Source organism: Lolium rigidum, chromosome 6 (genome assembly GCF_022539505.1).
Source record: "Lolium rigidum isolate FL_2022 chromosome 6, APGP_CSIRO_Lrig_0.1, whole genome shotgun sequence".
Classification (NCBI taxonomy): domain Eukaryota; kingdom Viridiplantae; phylum Streptophyta; class Magnoliopsida; order Poales; family Poaceae; genus Lolium; species Lolium rigidum.
In genome coordinates, this window is record NC_061513.1 from 355,975,630 (window position 1) to 355,987,512 (window position 11,883).

General features: G+C 41.4%; 1 long non-coding RNA gene across 1 annotated transcript; it reads left to right on the plus strand.

The window, feature by feature from the left end:
* The first annotated feature begins 9,191 nt into the window (after window positions 1-9,191).
* LOC124659228 lies at window positions 9,192-10,508 on the plus strand. Its single transcript, XR_006989494.1, has 3 exons — window positions 9,192-9,242; window positions 9,411-9,519; window positions 10,451-10,508. It is a non-coding gene; the product is annotated as an uncharacterized LOC124659228 (long non-coding RNA).
* The last annotated feature ends 1,375 nt before the right edge of the window (window positions 10,509-11,883 follow it).

The following is an 11,883-nucleotide window of genomic DNA, read 5'->3' on the forward strand; positions in this document are numbered from 1 at the left end:
AACTTGTTTAAATTTCTCCATTCTCATTGGTAACATGTTCAAATATCTCCATAATCAATATCCCCAATATCCTTGTGTTATTCGTAAGTTCCACATCTTCTCTTCTTCAATCCCCCAAACTTAATTTAAACTACCATCATCTCCAAGGGACACAATACCGAATTATTGAGTCGGGAACTCAGGATCACCAACCGAAAAACACCGCACAATGTTATCAAGCGGTGGTGGCGACTCCCATCTCTAGCTCGCGCTAGCACCCTCCTCAACTAAGTAACTAAGCAGGCACCAGAAATTTACTTTTGAACTTGGGAGCATATGCTCTTGTTACCTAGAAAAATATTTTAGAATATCAATAAAATGTGAAACAAAATTTGATGTGTATATGTCGATAATATACCGTTAAAAGCTTTTTTAGAACAAATTTTTGTCTTTTTGCACACGGCACAAATAATATCGGTTTTTGGCGAAACGATTTTATGAGCACATAGAATATCGACATGTATGAGTCAATTTCTGGTTCAAATTTTTAGACATTTTAAAATGCGTTTTGAAGTCGTTTAAAAAATAGGGAGCAAATGCTACCGAGTGCAAAAAGCCTTATCTGGCCGGCAGCTCCATCCAACTTAGACAGTGATGGTGATTCCCCTCCTCTACACGCAACTAACAACGACAAGGTATAAGAAAAGGTATGATTTTTTTAGAGGTAGTATTTTGGCTCATAGATGCATATGAACTTATTTATAAAAGGGTAAAAAATAAATACCAAGAATATAAAAAATTAAAATTTACACAGGACACAAAAAATTTCTTTCTTTTGTCCTTTTTAAACAGCCCCCATAAAAGTTTCTCCCCCTCTCCCCCCCTCCCCAGCGAAAATTTGTGTGCAAATATAGAATATGTAGATGTGCATGCAGAATTTTATTTCAGAATTTTTTGCCATTTTCAAATGTGTTCTCGCCCAATAGCTAGGTTCATATGCACCCGTGAGACAAATTGGATTTCCGGAAAGTTATAAAGATAAGTATCATCAGTTCATCGACGAATGTATTTTATAATGTCAGAAATACAACAAAGTTACTGCAGATTTTTATTCAAATTTTCTAATTGCGTGGTAGGAGAAATAGACATTTGAAATTGAGAAGTACACCCGATTTTAACTAACAGCTGAACTTTTTTTACTTTTACTGCGAGGTAGGAAAAATTATACACTTGAAACTAAAAATAGAACAACACTTGAAATTAAAAACATAACTGACCCAATTTGTTGATGATTATTTGGAGCGAATATTAACTCGTTGTACTACTAAAACGCTCTCTTTTCCTAGTAGTCTACCCGTTTTATGTTGCAAGAATTAATAGCATGCGTTCTCTGTACAGCAGATAAGATCATTTGTGGGACCGATCATGTCATGCTGGCCTATGTGTACAAGCTACCTTGGAAGGAGTCAGAGCATCCTGGAGACGTCCTGAAGCTTCGAGCCACTTCACCACAAGCCCACGCGCGGCAAAATAAGCTGGCGAATCCGAGCGTCCCCAACCGTGCGATCTGCCGAGTTGGGATATGATGAGTGGTAGATACAAGGGTCATCTTTCCAATGAACGGCCTGGATCACTCCAAAAGAAGCTATGGCGGGAAAACTGTAGGGGAGTGGTAAATCCAAGTTCAAAAACTGGTGTATTATATATAAAATATATATAATATATATATATATATATATAGAGCACAACTATTCTAGAACCCCCTTTAAGAGGGGTTCTAGAATAACTATTCTCGAACCCCCTAATCCTACTTAGTTTCTGCTCCCAAACCTAGTCCACTCGAACTGCTCGGTCCACCCGACGCACGCGAAAAAAAGAACGCCCGCTTCGCCTAGTCCCGAACTACCCAGTGTCTTCTTCCCCACCTTCCAACGCGGGGTACCGTGCCGCCCGGACCCAAATCCCGCCTTGCCTTCTTCCCCGGCGCCCGCCGTGCCCTGCATCCGGCGAGCACCAGCGCCCATCCTCGCAGAAAATGGAGCCGCCGCGTGCCTCCTGGATCCCCCCCTTCCCGGGCCTCCTGGACCCAGCCGCCGCGCGCCTCCTGCATCCCAGCCGCCGCGCGCCTCCTGCATCCCGCCCTGCCACTGGCTGCGCCCCCAGACACGCTCACCGACGGCCCGCCCCTTTCCTCCGGCACCAGCTCGTCCCCACTCCCTCCTTCCTCCGGCGCCAGGTCGAGGGCCACCGGCCTCCCTGGGTAGCCCCAACTCCCGCCTTCCTCCGCCGCGAGGTCGAGGCCTGCCAGCCTCCCTGGTCTGCAGCCACCCCCACCTTCCTCTCCGGGGAGATCAAGCACAGGGGGACGCCACGGGCGCGGGATCGGAGGCGCCTTTGCCATGGGATCGACCGCTCGCCCGCGCCCCTCTCCCCTGGTCATAGGACCATGTCCGGCACTGAACGGACTGGGGCGCTGCAGGCTAAGGCGTCGCACCACGTGCACCTCCCAGCGCGCCGGCCATGGACTCCTCGGCGAGCCTCCTCTGACCGCACGATGGCCCCTTGTCTATCATGCCTTGACGGCCGGCTCCTCCCTCAGCGTCCACTACGCAGCGACAGAAAAAGAATCCCCGCCTAGCTCACCTGTATTACTCACACCTGAACTTCGCTGCCGGTTTGCTCCAAGAAGAGCTGCTGAACGGGAGTGAATTCCCGTGACCTCGTTGCCCCAAAAATGTGAGTACAGGAAGTTCATATTTCAGTATGTTAGTGCAGGAGTTCGTTTCTTTTTCTTATTCTCCAAAATTTCGGTGCATTAATGTGAGAGCTACTAGTGCTGCACTGCTTCTGACCGCCGAACTACTGCTTCAGTAGCTATTCCCGCTTCAGATGTATTCCCCCATGTTCCAGTCAGTCGGCAAGGTGTACAGAGCATAGCGGATTATTTGGTACTTAAATTTCAGTTAGCTCCAACATGTAGAGGTGCACCGCGACCTAGTCGATGAAAATGCCACCAGAGGCGGCGCTGGGGGTATGCCCCTGTATTCCAGGGAATACCAATGTTTTGGCCCAAAAAAAATTTATGTACATGTATACCTGGATGGCTGGTCCATTAGTTAGAGATTGAGAGTTCAGTCCAGCGCCAGCCCATGAGTTCTGCGCCAGGGCAGCCCACACCGAGTCCTCGATCGATCGTTTGATCGCTAGCTGAACCGTCGTGCGCTCCGCTCCTGGCTCCTGCCGATTCGATCGACGAAACGAGAGGGAGAGGCACGGGCATCGGGCGGCGGCACACCCCGACACCCAGCGAGAGAACAGACCAGATCGATAAATCTCGGATGGCAACCGACGGCGATCGACGGGCACCCTGCAGCAGGCGATCGACGGGCACCCAGCACAGCAGGCGACGGCGACGGACCGTGTTGTCCAGGTACTTTCCCCCAAATTCCGTATTCTTCATGTTTTGTAGATGATAGTACCCTAGCCCTTATTTCCTAGATAAATTTTTATTTCCCCTCAATTTCCTTATTTCATGTGATTCTTTGTAACGTAGATGAAGAAGAAAGGTACTGCTAGTAGCAGTAGTATATTTGCATTATGGGAAAAGGCTTCAAAAGCAAAAAATGACAGATGAAACATCCTATCCAAATCAGACCGTTGCCGCATCGAGTTCTTCTCCAATTCAGGTCGAGAACAATTTGCAGGTGTTGAAAGGGTTTTCTCCTCAATGAACTATGTGAAGAATAAGCAAAGGAACAAGATGGGTGATGAGTACTTGAACAATTGTATGGTTACATTTATTGAGAGAGAGTTCTTCAATCAAGTGACGGACGAGAATATCATCAATCTTTTCCAACAAGGCGATCGCAAAGTTATTTTGTAATTTAATCAATTCTTCAAGCAAGAGGTAATGCCTCAATGCTGAATTTTTATTGTACGTATTGGTACTTCGTATGGAATTAAGGTGTCATGGCTTTCTCTTATTGATTGTTACTTGATTGAATTTTTTGTTATCATACACAGCAGTCGTATGATATACAGTGGTATGCTACTGCTATCAATTATTATAGTTTACGTATTGCATTTAGAAAAAAAAAATTACAATGAATACCCAGCCTCCAATTCCTGGAGCCGCCACTGATGCCACTGGAAACAATGCCATATCCATCTGAAAATTTCAATTGGGTCCGAATACTTGTTCATTTTAGGCAGTTCGCTATTCCAGAGCAGTTCACTTTTTTTAGGATCTGGATGTTTGATTAATCTGAGGAAGACATTCACTTTTTTGCAGGCAAACGAGTGCAAGAATTGTACTTTTCCTGTTAAGATGTACAGTGTGTGGCGGTTTCGATGACGTTGCCAGGATTCAAGACGCGCACGCTTAAATCAGCTCGAATGGCTTGAATGGACCTTGCTCGAGTCGAGCAGAACATGCAACCGACGGCGTCGTCTGGATCCTGTCTTGTGAGCGTTCCTTCTTATTTCTAGTTTATGCTTCATTGAGTGCTCCTTTTCCGATTAAGAAGATTCTTTTTTGCAATATTTGCATGGCCGATAGGGAGCAAAATAAACGCATACATATATATTGATATCCAGTGGAGCATAAGTTCACCTATTAATGTCGAGAAGTTTATTTATACGGCATAAGCAGTGTAGTTCCGTGAAATTACCTTCCATTGTTCTTTGTTTTAAACTTCACTTTTCTCCAACAAAAATTTCACTTTATAACAACTGGAAAGTTCACTTCCATCTGCACGGGAGTTAACTCTTGCAACACAAAAAATTGAAATTCGATTTTTTTATGAATGAATTGTTGCTAGAGCGGTCTTGGACTGCTGATGGTTTGTAAATGCATCTAGTTCACTTCTGAACTGCTGCTAATTAATATCCTGAACTGCCGCCATTTCGGTGAAGTGAAGTTAATATTTCTCTCATACCCTTCCTCCTAGGTTTCGCCGGGACGGGCACAGGATGGGTGAAGTTCACTTCTTCTAATCCTTCTAGTTCACTTCTCCTTAGTATCGTCTGTGACCAAGTGGCCATGGTGCGGCCATGGTGGAGTTTGCTCTTTGCACATTGGAAGTTCGCCTTATATGAATAATGAAGTCCACATCTTGGCATCTTGGCTGTAGTTCAGTTTAATTCTTTGCATTGTTCACATCTTGGGCGCTTGAAGTTCAATAAGTCCACGATTAAAGATAGAATGGTGCTTAATAAGTTCACTTCTTCTAATCCGTGCAACTCACTTATCCTGTGAAGCTCACTTCTCTTAATTTGCGAAGTTCACATCTACTGCTATTTAAATTTTATATATTCCTGAATATTTGTGAACATACTATATCCCAGGTTAGCTAGAGCCGTGTGTTGCATAGAGGGAGAATGGGAGTTGATTTTTCCTTCGTGTATTCCATAGAGGAAATAGATGGCGACGCTTCCTTTTGTCTATATAGTGCTATGTCTAAGAGTTCACTCTTTTGATTAGGAAAGAAAAGGCAGTTCATAGAAACTGAACCCGATAGCAGTTCAGTCACCTCTTTTTGGTAGTTCTGACACAAATAAGTGAACTTCATTATGAGTGGTATGCTTTTATCATCTTGAAGTATGCTAAATGACCGATAGGATAGGATTACTATTTGGTAAGATGCCTCCAATAATTTCTTTCAGTTTTCCTATATACTTGTTGTACAGGCTGCGGACATGCTGTAGCTTCTTACTCCTATTATTAACCCTGCTAATCGCTGAAGTGATGCTACTAATTTCTTGTTGATGCTTAGTTGATTACTCACTGATGTTAATTGTATTCTATTTTGCAGAGAAACTCATATAATGTGAAGTGCACATTGGTGAAAATATGAAATTCACTGTATAAAAAATAGAAGTGCGCTTTATTTGGTAAGTTCACATTTTTCTGTCCAAAAATTTCATTGTGGAAGTTCACTGGTTAGTTAAATCACCTCTTGGGACAATCCCTTTCTTCTGTACGTATTTGATATAGAGACAGAGGTTGATCCTTCTACGGAAGAAAGGTAGTTCACATTGTTCACCATTGTGAGTTCACTTGTTATTTTCTTGGAGTTTGTTTTCCAGTGGTGGAGGTGGACTCATGGGACTCATGACGGAACAGGCTCCTCCTATGAAATCCAGTGCGGGCGACCTCGAAATCACGAGAATCAACCCCTGTTCCGCCCAGGAGTCCATCCAAGCTCCTCCTATGAGTCAATCCAAGCTCCTCCTATGAGTCCATCCAAGCTCCTCCCCTCCCGTGATGCCACCATGGGGAGTCCAATCTGCTCCGCCATGGGATTCCGGTGCAGGCAACCAGGAATTCCACCCCTAATTTTGGCGACCGGCTCCGCCCAGCGCACCTCCCCTGTTGGTTGAGCTCCTGTCCGATGAGTAGCACTGATCTTAATTCAGAGGCTAACTACTACTGGTACGCAACTTCTCAAAGGCACTCTTATGCAATGCGTAGCTGGGCAATGTCCCGTGTAATGTTTTGTGTTTGTTTTGTCAGTTCGCTTGTATTTGTATGGAAAATACCATCGGTACTACAGATGTACAAGCTAGCAGCACATATGTAAATGTGAAGCAGCGCAGATTGCGGAGAATCTTATTTGATAAAAGTGGATATATGCTAGTGCATCTATTTTCTATTTGGTTAACCACATCAACATCTGAAAAGGGTTAATAAGCAGCAATAAAATGATGATGATTTGTGGTTAATAAGCAGCAATGATACGATACAGAGTTCATGTTTCCCTTAACGTAAAGTCCACTTCTTCCATATGGCCGGTTCAGTATAAAATGGCAATTCTACTAAAACTAAACCATTCCAGCTATCATTTAAAAAAATAGGCACAGAAAATGCAGAGAAAAATGTAGTGTTGATTCTGAAGTTCATTTTTATTTATTGGAGAAGCTCACTTTTAGAGAAAAATGCATAGAAATGATCTATATTTATTGGGCGGAGTTCGCTTCGTCCGAAAGCGAAGTTCAGATTATCACCATTTATATAAGTGTCCGATATGGATGAGTATGCTATGGTAAATCTCCTCTGTAGTGTACATGGTCTATTTCAATATTCCAGTTTAGTGTAGCCATGCACAGGAATACCCTAGTATTGCCAAACTAGTTTTTATGCGTATGATACTGACTATCATTTTTCGATTCCACTTTTCATGCATGAAGGCTGGACTAATTTATTTTGAAAGGAACAAGCTATATAGGGGCTGAAGCATCTGGGCGATGAGGTACTGAATTTATGGCTTTATGCTTTAAAGTTAAATCTTTAGCAAAAAGGAGCAGCCATGGATTGTAAAATAAGCAGTACACCTGCTATGTGGAGTTCATTTATTTTGTCGGAAGGTTCACTTTGTCCGCATGAGAAATTATTGTTTCGTTGGGATGTTCACTTTGTTCACATATGATGTTCAGTAGAAAAACTTTGGTAGGTGAAGTTAAACAATTCAATTAAGGAGCACACTTTATTTGTTAGTGCAGTTCAGCGGGACATTTTCTTATTTTTTCTAGATGTTAGGCGAAAAGTTTAACTATCCTATTCAGGACATTCACTTCGTCGGCGTGAAAAAGTTTCACATTTTCTTGCCTTCTTTATTTTCCGGAAGTTCAAATCTTCTATTCCAGACGTTCACTTACTTTAGCCGCGAAAGACGGTAGTGACCTTGTTTGTTTTGGTCAGTTCACAAAATTTTCACCCGTGCTACACTTGTTTATTTTGGGCCAGTTCACTCGTTCGACTCAGTAAGTCCACTCGGTAAAGAACTTGACAGGCCTCTTATTGTTAAACTGATGTGGGGTATGTAGTACAAAGTTAATATATCTCATTTTTTATGCTAATTGATCTTTCTGGTTAACTTCCCTAATTGATTTGCCAACAGTTCAGAAGTTCAGTTTGCACACATTTGGAGTCCACTTTTTTTCCAAAAATGAATTACATTTTCTTCTGAATTATCTAGAAGTGCACCCACAATTTCGTGCTAGGAAGTTCAGTGTGTAGACATGTGTTGCAGAGCATGCATTTTAGGAACTAAGTATAATGTTCGATGACATTTTACCTGTGGGGTTGTGCAATGTTTATTTATTTTATGTTACAAATAAATCATCTGTAAAATTAATTACAAGCAGTGCACTTATGACACCTATGGGGAGTTCACTAGCGCTCAACGCTAGAGTTCGCCAGGAGCCGTGGCGGGAGTCCACCTTGAAGCGCAGCACCCGCAGGTCATGGGTACTATTCTGATTCTAGAGGTAGCTTTCTAGCTCTTATGATTACTATATGATCAAGGTACTATTCTGAATATTAATTCACTAAGAGTACTTGAACTTTAATTTCGTGGAAGTTCTATTTATACATATATGAAACCCATTTCGCGAAAATATTTTTGAACTTCACCTCAACTTCGTTCGGAAGCTCACTTGGTACTTGCATGAGTTCATTTTTGTAAGATGAAAAATGCATGTGCGGTTGTAAAGTACAATTTTGTCTCCCTAAAGTCCAATTCAATCAAACAATGGGAGTTTACTCTTTCTCTACAAAAGGTTCAGTATATTACACCAGGATTTATATTATTTTGGGTAGTTCAGTTTTTTACCATCCAAAAAGATCATTCTTTGGTCTCACGAAGTTCTATATTTTTTGTAGGAAAAACTCTGCAAAAAGCAGGAAACAAAAGTTTAGTCAAGAAACTCCAAAAGTTCACTATGTGAAGCATTGAAGCCCACTCTGAAAAAAGAATGGAAAAGTGGAGGAGTTCGAGTAAACTCAGGAGTCAAAACATTGCAATTTTATTCTACTATTATGGTTAGTAGGTAATGGCACTTCCATGACATAATTTTACTGCTATCATAGTCTAAGCATGCTCTACCAGCACTCAAAAATTGCGTGAACTTTTACAAAAGTGAAGTCCGGTTCGTCTCATGCTAGAAGTTCATCTTGTGTTTGTCTCGCTGCAATTTGTCATCTGGTAGTGTGCATGGCTTAACTATCTTTATTCTACTAGCTGTCCTGATATTCAGTATTCACAAGCTATAGGATGTCATGTGTGTGTGTGCCAATTCATTTATTATTACTTATGTATGAAAAAATCACCTTCACAGGGCATGAGCACTCAAATTCTTCATGTTTTACCTCAGGTGATTTCATCCGGGAAGTTCACCGTGCCCCCATCGGGAGTCCACCATGCTCAGAGCTCGCTCGTTGCCCCTGCGTACGCCAGAGTCCTACCCCCTTGCTGGAAGTGCAGGTGTGTATAAACAGGCAGTACACTGTTCCAATATCAGAATCACACGGTGCTAGGCATATATTGTGGAAAACATCGATACCTAGTGAAGTTTAGATGATGAACATCCGAAGTTCACTTGATGAACATCTGGTCATTCACTAACAAAAAATTTAAACATCACACTTGCAGTGTTTGGTTCGAAAGTTCTGTTATTTGGGACACAAATCTGACCGGCAACAACCTCACCCATAAAAATGAAAAAGAAGCAGTTCCAGATGGACGCCATGGAAGTTCACTGGTTAGTTAAGTCACCTCTTGGGACGGTTCCTTTCTTCCTCTGTATCTATTTGATATAGAGACAGAGGTTGATCCTTCTACGGAAGAAAGGTAGTTCACATTGTTCACCACTGTGAGTTCACTTGATATTTTCTTGGAGTTCATTTTCTGACGCTTTAGTTCAAAAGCGAAACAGAGAAGATACATTGCTTTGAAGTTCACCTTTGTCTCTCTGAAAAGTTCGGTTTTAAATTACTAGAATGTTCCCCTTTTTGAATTAATAAATGATCTTTTGGTTGGAAGAATTTGATTGGACCTGCAAAAATAAATTTAGTTTACCATAAAAAGGAAGTCCACTTATTAAACAACAGTAGCATATTAGCTTAAAAAAATAGAAGCTCAACAGAGTATAGCTTATTAGCTTCAAAATTCCCGAGGTTCAGTTTTGTATTCTTCCGAAGTTCTGTTTAGTATTTCTTCTGAAATTCAGTTCAAAGTCATGTAAAATCAAAATTAGAAACTTCACATTCTCTATTACATACAGTACACTTCTTCTATATTGGTCGAGACGATGCAAAGTTGTACATTCGGGCAGTGAACTTGTATTTTTCGGGCATTACATTTGTGTTTTTTTGGAGAGTTCTTAAATTGTGATTTCAGGGAACTTCTATTTTTACATATATGAGGTCCATTTTTGTGGCAAAAATAGATTGGAAGTTCACCTCAACTTCTTTCGGAAGCTCACTTGGTTCTTGCACGAAATTCATTTTTGTAAGATAAAAAATGCAGATGTGGTTGCGAAGTTCAATTTTATTTGCCAGGAAATTCAGCTAATCAAACAACAGGACTTTACTCATTTTCTAAAAAAAATCCAGTAACAATGGATTTATTTCTAAACTACATCGATCTAAAGTTCTGAACTACTATTTCTTTTTTCTATCTATGCAAAATAGCTGCTGCTAGTCATGCCTGGACTCTTGGCGGTGCCACTCTGAACTCCAGCTCTCTGCAGCCACCGCCATCCAAGTATAATCATTACACTGATACAAGTACACTACCTTTTGTTCCAGGAACAACACTTGGAGCTCCCTTAAGATGGTGTTTGGGATACCTTTGAAGCCATGGTCCTAAGCTTCTTCAAACCTCGTCCGTGCCTGCCTGGCCTCCACCCCTGCCTCACTGGCCTCACTCTTGTAATCGTCTGGTCGACCGCGCCTTCCACCCACGGGAGTTCACAAAGCCAGGCGTAGGCGTCCATTGGCACCAACAGTTCTCAGCTCATAAGCGCACCTCACCAACGACATGGCTACCATCCCAAGCTCTCAGCCTTACACAACGGGTGGCTCACAGACAACCCCGAGTCCAGGCTCATTACACGGCAGCAGCTCCACAGCAGCGTACCAACAATGAGGCAGTGCACCACCGACATGATTTTTACAACTGACGGACAATCCCATATGCGCACAGCTAGTACTTAGCTTCAGTTTTTCTATTTTGGCTCTTGCCTAGAAAGTTCTGTAGCACACTCTCTAATTGATTCTCTATCTAATTGAGTATTTGCGTCGATCGGTTCATTGGCTTCAAATAGAAAAATAAGTTCACCTTGTCCCCATATGAAGTTAGTTTATTTTTATTTTGGAAGTTTGCGTTGTATACTGATATTTTGTATTTTGTGATGCTGCTAGCTATTTGTTTCAACGAATTATTCTGTGAAGTTCCTCTTTATTTCTTAGGAAGTTTGGTTTGTATGTATGTGAAGTTCCCTTACTGTTAAGATTTTTGTCGAATTTGTTTCTGGAAGCTCACTTTATATATGTCTGAAAGTTCAGTATGTACGTATGTGAACTAGTGAAGTTTAGTCTACGCTTTGTACTATGCATGATGGTACCATGTGCTTCATCATAAAAAATCTAATGTAAAGCACATGTATCTTTTTCCTAAATATTAAAAAACAAATGATACAAGAGAAATTCGAAGTCCACTAAGGGAAATACAACGAAAACAGAGAAATTAAAAAATTCCATACTTTAGTATATTTTAAACTGCTCCTAAACCATGAAAAATTCAGAAAATATTCTATATGAAAATTTGCAGTTCTTTCAAAACTTTACAGCGATGTATCATTTGTATCATTTTGATCGAGAGATTGAAAACTATCACAAAAACTGAAAGCAAAATTGACAATTTAGTTACAGCGATGTATCATTTATATCATTTTGATCGAGAGTTTGAAAACTATCACAAAAGCTGAAAGCAAAATTGACAATTTATATACTCCGACAGGAAGTTCACTAGTACGTCTTGAGAAGTTCACTTTCATATTCAGGGTACTTCAACTACTCTGTATCTTCCCGGCGGAAATCATACACATAAAAATCATGTGTAC